At 33.0% G+C, this 10,682-nt stretch overlaps 1 pseudogene; it reads left to right on the top strand.

Annotated features, from left to right (window-relative positions):
- The first annotated feature begins 409 nt into the window (after positions 1-409).
- On the top strand, positions 410-509 carry LOC112439055 (U6 spliceosomal RNA; annotated as a pseudogene).
- Positions 510-10,682: the final 10,173 nt, after the last annotated feature.

The raw sequence follows: 10,682 nt of genomic DNA, 5'->3' as shown, positions 1-10,682 counted from the left end.
AGACATACCTGTACGTTATCACTCACAGCATATTTTAAAATGTGTCCGAATGTCTATTTCTTCTTTAATTCTAGACTGCTTTAGAGTAGTTCCCATAATATTCTTCTTTTCCTTCACTTTAACTCTCTATTAGCACATAAGTGGGATTCAGTAAACACTAAGTCAAATATTAACTTTCTAAAGGGTCTTCAACTTGCATATATATTTAAGTTCGATCATATGATGTTAACAACATTTGAGAATTTTACTTCTCAAATAAAAATAAAAATTGGTATAAAAGTAACAATTTCATATTGATCTAATTAAAATATTTCATTAAGTAAAATATTCATTTATGTTAATTTCCTGTATAACTTTGTATATAATAAATACAAACTATACTTTTACTATAAAAATAAATGAAGGTCCAGTTTGGCAACACATATACTAAAATGGGAACGATACAGAAAAGATTAGCATGGCCCCTGTGCAAGGATGACATAAATATTTATAAAATGTTTCATATTTAAAAATAAATAAGTAAATGAGTTAATGAGTGATCTATTGGTCCCTTATAATATCTTTACTCATGGTATAATTGAACTGTAAGTTTGGACAAGCTGAATCTCAAAGTTGGTGTTAAATGACCACAATAGTAAAGATTTGAAAAAAGTTGAAAAAGCTTTGTGGATTTTTATATATTTATAGGAGAATGCTCTCATTATGATAATAATTGCATTTGTTCTTTTTAAAATATGCAACATATTTTCCTTTAAAAAATAAAGGTGGGATATAAATGAAATTTAGGCATATTGAGAATTGCATATAGTTAAGAATTAAAACAGATGATTTACTATTATGATATAATATGCAGCACAGACTGATGTAAAGTAATGGATCATATTTGTTAAAATAATTGTATGCAGCTGCATAAAGATGTAAAAGAAGTCCACCTATTTTGTGCATGGTGAAATCAAAGAAATTAAATCTTTGAAAATAATTATGTTTCATTCAGTTCATATAAAATTTTATTGTTATTTGTTAGAGCAAAACTTCCACATCTAAACATAAATCACTGTATATGTACATTTTATTTTTAAAGAGACATTTTATAATGCCATTATTATATAATACGGAAGATAACATTCTCTGATCATATGCAAAAATATTCTAGTAGAAATAAAATGAAAATAGATTTTATGAAATATTTTCTCTTCTTTTTGATAAGTTAAAACTACCATTAAAAATTCCGAATCACTGAAGGAGTTGTATAAATTCATACACCAAGAGTTCTGTCCTCTCACCAGAGATGTGTTAGAATGCAAGAACAGATTAGGAGAAAGCCATATATTTTGTGAAATCGCCTTCAGTGATTAAATAGGACCTTGCAAATTCCCAGTTACAACTAATTAGATTACTGGAATGAAGTAAAGAGACTGTTCTTCAATAACATCAATAGGCTTTACAGTGTGTATGTGTGTGTTTTAAGTGTACAATGAATTGTTTTATATATATATATTTGTAGTGTTCTGCAACAAAAATAATTAAATACAGAATATTTCCATCATCCCTTCAAGAAACTCCATACGCATTGCAAGTTGGTCCCCATTTTCCTCCTTAACCCCAAGCCTAGGGAACCACTAATCAAATTTTTGTCTCTCTATATATGTCAGTTATGGACAGTTCATATAAATGGAAACAGACGCTATTTAGTCTTTTACGACTATTTTATTTATCACAATGTTTTCATAATATACTCATGTTAATTACCAGTACTTAATTCCTTTTTACTGTCAAATAATATTAGATCATAGAATTAGACCTCATTTTGTTTATCCATTAATCATTTAATAGATAAGTGTATTGTTTCCACTTTTTAACTATTATGAATAATGCCATGATGAACATTTATGTATAAATTTTGTCTGGATATTTATTTTTATTTTTATTTGATATATACAGATGAGTCGAATTGTCATGTAACATGGTAACTCTATAATTAACCTTTTGAGAAATGGCCAGACTGCTTTCTAAAGCAGCTGCACACTTCACATTCCCACTAGCAGTATATGAGGGTTCCAATTTATTTGCATGCTTGTTAACACTTGTTATTATTATATCTGTGTTTTTTTTTATTACGGCCACCCTCGCGTGATGACTAATGATGTTGAACATATTTTAATATTTTTAATTAGCAATTTGTTTATCTTTTTTAGCAAAATGGCTATTCAAATCCCATGCCCATTTTACTTTTTATGCACTTTATTATTGAAATGTGTGAATATTTATATATTCTATATATGGGTCAATTTTCAGATATATGATTTGCAAATATATTCTTTCATTCTGTGGACTGACATTTCACTTTCTTGATGCTATCATTTAATGACAAAAACATTTCAGTTTTGATGATCTGTAATTTTTCTTTTGCTTTATGTGCTTTTGGTGTAATATCAAAAAAAGTGTTGCCTAATCCAAGGTGACAAAGATTTTCTCATAGAATTTTTTTCTAAAAGTTTTATAGTATTAACTGTTACAATTTGTTTTATGATCCATTTCGAGTTAAATTTTAAGCGTGGCATGAGGAAGGAATTCACATTTACTTATTTATATATTTTTCACATGTATATCCAGTTGTCTCAGCACCATTTGTTGAAGTGACTATTCTTTCCCCATTGAATTGTCGTGACATCACTGTAAAAACTAATTGACTCTAAATGTACAGGTTTATTTCTAGACATTGAATTCTATTCAATCAATCTCTACATATATCTCGAGGTCAGAGCAAATTGTCTTGATTATGGTAGCTTTTTCTTTGTTTTTGTTTTCTCCTGGCTCAGCCACCTGAGTAGCTGGGATTACAGGCGCTTGCCACCACTCCTGGCTAACTTTTGTATTTTTAGTAGAGATGGGGGTTCACCATGATGGCCAGGCTGGTCTTGATCTCCTGACCTCAAGTGATCTGCCCACCTCAGTCTCTAAAGTACTGAGATTACAAGCGTGAGCAACCATGCCCTGCCTATGGTAGCTTTGTAGTAAAATTTGAAATTGGAAATTGTGAGCTTTCTAACTGCTATTTTTGCAGATTTTTTAAAGTTATTTTGAGTCTCTTGCATTTCCATATTAATTTTAGAATAGGGTTGTCAACTTCTGGAAAAAAAAAACCTCTAGCTATGGTATGAATACATCTTTTATAGAATCTGTGGGTTAATTTGGGGAATATTGCCATTTTAAAAACACTGAGTTTTCTGGAACAGTAACATGGGAAACCTTTCTACTTACTCATGTCTTTAATTTCTTGAAGTAATATTTTATAGTTTTTAGAGTATATGTTTTGCTCTTCTATTAAGAATTTTTTTCCGAATTATTTTATTCATCTTGATACTATTATAAATAATAAGTCTTTAATTTTATTTTTGAATATTTTATTGTCAGTGTATAGAAATAAGTTATTTTAGTTTATTGATCTTGTATCCTAAAACCTTGCTGAAAATATCTATTGCCTAGTAGATTTCTTAGGATTTTCTATATTCAATGTCATGCCATCTGCAAATAGACATTTTACTTCAGCCTTTTCAGTCTATACATTTTATTTATTTTCTTGCCTAATTGCCCTGTCCAGAACCGTTAGTATAATATTGAGTGGAAATGGCAAGAGTGGATATGGTTGGTTTGTGCATGATCCCAGAGTGAAAGCTTTTAGTTGTTCGTCATTTACTATGATCTCATGGAGATAGAGTATACAATGATGGGTATCAGAGACTGTAAAGGTTAGCAGGGAGGAGAGGTTGTAGAGAAGTTGATTAATGGGTAGAAAAATACAGTTAGATATTGTGGGTTTGATTTCAGACAATTGTAATAAAGTGAATATTATAATAGAGTCACAAAAATTATTTGGTTTAATACTGTATACAAAAGTTATATTTACACTATACTGTAGTTCATTAAATGTGTAATTGTACTATGTATGTAAAATGTACCTATCTTAATTTTCAAATATTTTATTGCTAAAAATTTCCAGTGATCATCTCAGCTGGTGGAAAGTATTGCCTCAATGTTGATGGCTGCTGACTGATCAAGGAATGGTGCTAAATGTTGAGGGGGCTGTAGCAGTTTTTAGGATAAGCCAAAAACAAAGTTTGCTGCATTGATTGACTCTCCCTTTCATGAAAGATTTCTCCGTAGCGTGTGATGCCATTTGATAGCCTTTTACCCAGAGTAGAACTTCTTTCAAAACAAGGATCAATTCTCTCAAGCCCTCCAACTGCTTTAACAAGTAATTTTATGTAATATTCTAATTTTCTTGTTATCATTTCAAGAATGTTCACAGCACCTTCACCAGGAGCAGACCATATCCCAATAAACCACTTTCTTTGGTTATCCATAAGGCACAACTTCTTGTCCATTAAAATTCTGACTTTCAAGTTTCATTATTTTAGAAACACATTTCATCAGGCTATAGCTTCCACAAATGGTGATTCCTCTGATGGATCTGAGCAGAGTAGATTGAAAACCTCTGGAATGGATTCATGGTTATAGCTGCCATTAAGAATATTTATGATTCATGGGAGGAGGTAAAATATCAACATTAATGGGGGTTTGGAAGAAGCTGATTCCATTTCTCATGGATGACTGAGGGGTTCAAGACTTCCATGGAAGAATTAACTACAGATGTGGTGGAAATAGCAAAAGAGCTAGAATTAGAAAAGAGTCTTGAAGATGTGACTGAATTGCTGCAGTCTCTGGGCAAACTTTAATGGACAAGCTGCATCTTATGGATAAGCACAGAAAGTGGTTTATTGGGATAGGGTCTACTCCTGGTGACAGTGTTGTGAACATTCTTGGAATGACAACGAGAGAATTAGAATATTACATAAACTTACCTGTTAAAGCAGTTGGAGGGCTTGAGAGAATTGACCCTTGTTTTGAAAGAAGTTCTACTCTGGGTAAAAGGCTATCAAATGGCATCACACGCTACGGAGAAATCTTTCATGAAAGGGTGAGTCAATCAACGCAGCAAACTTTGTTTTTGGCTTATCCTAAAAACTGCTACAGCCCCCTCAACATTTAGTAACCATTCCTTGATCAGTCAGCAGCCATCAACATTGAGGCAGTACTTTCCACCAGCTGAGATGATTATTGGAAATTTTTAGCAATAAAATATTTAAAATTAAGATAGGTACATTTTATATACATAGTGCAATTGACTCTTGTTTTGATACAAGTTCTACTCTGAGTAAAAGGCTATCAAACGGCATCACATGCTATGGAGAAATCTTTCATGAAAGGAGGAGTCAATCAATGCAGCAAACTTCTTTGTTATCCTATCCTAAGAATTGCCACAATTACCCCAATCTCTATCAACCACTACCTCCATCAGCCAGCAGCCATAAACATTGTCTTCATTTATTTCTGTGCATTCTTAAAGTCTCTGGTAGCATTTGCTTAATCAATATAGCTTTATTCTCATCTTCCTATTTTGTGCTGTTAATGACAAATACATGACATGTTTATGTTATAGATAAATTTCTTTTTAAATCAGATAAAAGAAAGAGAGAAAAGTAATACATATTTATGCTTTCCTTTAGAAATATATAATTATATTTCCCAGTTCCCCTTATTTGTATGGATTCTGATTATTTTATGGGGTCATTTTACTTTAGTGAAAATCTTTCTTTCCTTTTTTTTTTTGCAATGCAAATCTGCTAGAAAAAGTTCTGTCAGTTTTTGTTTTTCTAGGAATGTATTTTTTAATTTTTTATAAAAAAGTTTTGTTAAATATACTATCTTTTGTTGATAGTTATTTATTCTTTCAACACTTTGAAGATGGCATCACACTGTATTCTGACCTATATTGCTTCTAAAGAGAAGGCAGCTGTTAATTTTCACTTGTGTGTGATCACTTATATGTGATGAGTTGATCTTGTGTTCCTGCTTTTAAAATACAGTTAGCCTCCCATATCCAGTGGTTCCACATTCATGGATTCAACTAACTGCAGGTCAAAAATATTTTTAAAATAACAATACAACAAAAATACCAATAAAAAGTAATATAGTATAACAACTATTTACTTAGCATTTATATTATACTAGGCATTATAAGTAATTTAGAGATTAAAGTAGACAGGAGGATGTGCATAGGTTATATGCAAATACTATGCCATTTTATGTGATAGACTTGAGCATCTGCAAATTTTGGTATGTATGGAGGGGTCTTGGAAACAAACCCCCCATAGACATGGAGGGCTGATTGTGTTCTCTTTGTCCTTGTCCTTCAACATTTTTACTATGATGTGTCCTGGTGTGGATATCTCTGTGTTTATCTGTTTATCTTACTTGGAGTTCATTGAGCACTTGTTGTCTTTATAAATTAATATTTTAATCAAAGTTGATAATTTTTCTGCCACTGATTCTTCAATTTTATTTCACTCATTTATCTGTTTATGCTTCTGGTACTGCTAGTATATATATATTATATTAAAAATATATAAAATATATTAAATAAATATATAAAATATATAATATAATATATAAATATATATTGTATATATTTTTATATAAAATAAATATATAAATATATAATATAAATATATAATATATAAAATATATTATATAATATATAATATATATTATATAAAAACATATAATATATGTTATATAATATATTATATATAATATATAAAATCTGTTTATATGTAATGTATATTATATATAATATATACTATATTTTATATATAGTTGATGTCATTTCACATTTTACTGAACCTCTATTTATTTTTCTTTATTCTTTTTTCCCTTTGTTCTTTGTTCTTCAGATTGTATGATCTCCATTAATCCTTGAAGTCTTGTTAGGTTCTTTGACATTTTTGTTTGTTTAATTTTGACATCTGCACCTTCTCACAGGCAGTTTTTTCCTGCCCATGGATCACACATTCTTGGTTTTTTTATATGTCTCATAACTTATTTTGGCAAAGAATGAACATTTTAGATAAGATACTGTGGTATCTCTGAAAATTGATCCCCCTGGGGCTTGTTTTTGTTGTCATTTGCACCTTTGTATATGAATAAATAAATGAATAAGTAAATATACTGACACATTATTTTAGTTGTCTTATATATTATATAATGTTTATGGCTACATTTATACATATTATACTAAAACGTACACTACATATTACATGAATGTGTGTGAGTCCCTGGCTCAGGGCCTTGCAGGCTACCATCAAAGTGCTGACCATCCTGTCCTCTTTTCTGCAGCTCGGAGTCCTCAGTTTTTGGACTGAAGTCCTCAGATGCTAGAAGATTCCTTGCAATTCCCTGCCATGTGGCCCTTTCCATAGGCAGTTTATAATATGGCTGTTTCTTCTTCAAGGCCAGTAACAGAGTCTCTCTCTCTCTCTCTCCTCCCTCTCCTTTCCTCTTTTTTTTTCTCTCTCTCTCTCTCTGTGTCTCTCTCTCCCTCCCTCCCTCCTTTTCTCTCTCCCCTTCTCTCTTTCTCTCCTCTTCTCTCTTTCCTTCTCTCTGTCTCCCTTTCTCTCTCTCTCTTCCTCCCTTCCTCACTGTCTCTCTCCTCTCTCTCTCTGTCTCTGTCTCTCTCTTTTATGTCGGTTAAGGCAGATTTTAACATGAGGTGAAGTAATGACAGTAACTATCTCATTATTTTTGCCATAGTCTATTGACTAGAGGGAACTCAAAGGTTCTTCCCACACTCAAAGGTAGGGAATTACATTAAAGTGTAATTTATTGTAGGTCACCATGCAGTGTATCCAACATACATACATAAGTATATGCATATATAATAGCACTGGGTAAAAAGTTTACAAGTGATATGTTTATTTTCCCTTGGTATTTTTCTGTGTTTAGCAGGTGCCAATATATTAACTATTTATTGTTTTTAGTGATAATTCATGAATAAATTAAGCTTTTGGCAGAGCCTAGAAAGCAAAAATAAAGAGTTCAAACAGAAAAATTATCACCTGTCTCAGACCTACCCTGTCTGGCATTTCCTCTGAGTCAGTTTGCATAATAGTGCACTGCTTCTCAACTCAATTTTTTTTTTTGAGACAAAGTTTCACTCTTGTTGCCCAGACTGGAGTGCAATGGTGCAATATTGGCTCATTGCATCCTCCACCTCCTGGGTTCAAGTGATTCTCCTGCTTCAGCCTCCCGAATAGCTGGGATTATAGGTCCTGCCACCACTCCTGGCTAATTTTTTGTATTTTTAGTGGAGATGCAGTTTCACCATGTTGGCCATGCTGGTCTTAAACTCCTGACCTCAGATGATCCACCTGCTTCGGCCTCCTAAAGTGCTCCTCAAATCTTAACGGAAAATATTGGAGTTCTTATTTTTATGAATGAGTTAATTGCAAAAAGTTGTGAGTTTTTTTAAGTCTTAATAACCGTTTGTGTCTCTATAGGTCATTTATGTCTGGTAAATCTGAATATTCCTGAATATTATCTCTGGAGATTGTAAATTTTATATCTTAATATTGAATATTCCATTTGTGATTTTTATAATTTTATGTATTTCATATAAAGACCATTAGTTCATTATTGTTTTCTCTATTTTATTCAAAAAGAAAAAATGCAGAAGAAAAAAATTAATTTTACAGGATGCCATATAAAATAAGATAAATATACAATCCAGAAGTCTGAAAGCAAGCTGAGATACAGGCAGGCTCCTCCCTCAAATCTTAGTAATCAATCATCTGTATAATATCTGCATAGTCATCATCCTATAATGACAAGAGCCGTGTGTTCCCTATTCACTACTATTCCCAGTGCTCAACAGTTTCTAGGAAATTGTAAGTGTTAGCAAATATTTGCTAAATGACGTAAAAGGGAAGCTGACACATGAACAACCTATGCCTCATTCTTCCTGGTGAAACAGAAAATTGGAGAAAGACTTTCAAGCAATACTAAAATTGTATGCCATTCACTAGATTTAATATAATAAAGAAAATATTATTAATGAATTATGTAATATATAAATGAAATATTATATTATATAAAAGAATATAGTACATTAATTATATAATCTACAAAATAGTTTACCCCTAAAAATTATCATTTTCATTTATCTATATTCACATTCTTGAATTTATATTCAAGAAATAATTACTTACTTCTTTTTTTGTTTCCTTTGAAGCAGAGTCTTGCTCTGTCGCCCAGGCTAGAGTACAGAGGCATGATCTCGGCTCAATGCAACCTCTGCTTCCCGGGTTCAAGTGATTGTCTTACCTCAGCCTCCTGAGTAGCTGGGATTACAGGCATGTGCTACCATGCCCAGTCAATTCTTGTATTTTCACAAGGGACGGTGTTTCTCCATGCTGGCCAGGCTGGTCTTGAACTCCTACCTCATGTGATCCACCCGCCTTGGCCGCCCAAAATGCTGGGATTACAGGCATGAGCCACTGTGCCTGGCCTCAGGCTAGAAAACTGTCATTTTGTTTCAGCTAAGTCTTGCATTTGGGTGATGTTTTGGGATGGCTAAATTGTGACCAGAAATTCACCTTAGATAACGTCAATTCCAGCACCTCTAAAAAGAAATAAAGGTTGCTGTCCAATGTAATTTCAGTTTTGGACCACAAGTTTTAAATCATTATACCTAGGCTCAAACATATCTTTATTAATCAAAATAGGAACCGTTACAATCAGCACATTTTTGCCAATGAGAAATAAGTTTGTTTATGCCTGTGGTGTAAAAATTCACGTTTCAGGATTTGGTGAACTCTTGGAAAGCGTTTTCTGCATCCTTCTGGTTGTGGAAGTGTTTTCCCTGCAAAATGTTGTCCAGATGCTTGAAGAAGTGGTAGTCAGTTGGCAAGAAGTCAGATGAATATGGCAGACGAGGCAAAACTTTGTTGCCCAATTCGTTCAACTTTTGAAACATTGGTTGTGTGACTTGCCATCTGGCGTTGTCGTGGAGAATTGAGCCCTTTCTGTTGACCAATGCCGGCTGCAGGCGATGCAGTTTTCACTGTATCTCATCGATTTACTGAGCACACTTATCAGATGTAATGGCTGCACCGGGATTCAGAAAGCTATAGTGGATCAGACTGGCAGCAGACCACCAAACAACGGACCATAACCATTATGTGGTACAAGTTTGTCTTTGGGAAGTGCTTTGCAGCTTCTTCTCAGTCCAACCACCGAGCTGATCATCACCGGTTATCATACAAAATCCTTTTTCTGTCACACATCAGTTTATTAGAGAAACAGTTCATTGTTGCGTAGAAGAAGAGAAGAGGACACTTCAAAATGATTTTTTTTTCATTTTCGCTCAGCTCATGAGGTACCCACTTACCGAGTTTTTTCACCTTTCCGATTTGCTTCAAATGGTGAACAATCATAGAAAGGTCGACAATGAGTTCTTCGGCAACTTCTCGTGTAGTTGTAAGAGGATCAGTTTTGATGATTGCTCTCAGTTGGTCATTGTCACCTTCCAATGGCCAGCCCCTATGCTCCTCATCTTCAAGGCTCTTGTCTCCTTTGCAAAACTTCTTGAACCACCACTCCGCCGTACGTTCGTTAGCAGTTCCTGGGCCAAATGTGTTGTTAATGTTGTGAGCTGTCTCCGCTGCTTTATGACCCATTTTTAACTTGAATAAGAAAATTGACTCTAATTTGCTTTTTGTCTAACATCATTTCCATAGTCTTAAATAAACATAAAATAAAGAGCAAGTAATAATTTAGCAAAAAAG

Source organism: Pan paniscus, chromosome 12 (assembly GCF_029289425.2).
Source record: "Pan paniscus chromosome 12, NHGRI_mPanPan1-v2.0_pri, whole genome shotgun sequence".
Taxonomy (NCBI): Eukaryota; Metazoa; Chordata; class Mammalia; order Primates; family Hominidae; genus Pan; species Pan paniscus.
The sequence above is the reverse complement of the archived record's forward strand: the minus strand, read 5'-3'. Positions and strand labels throughout refer to the sequence as shown.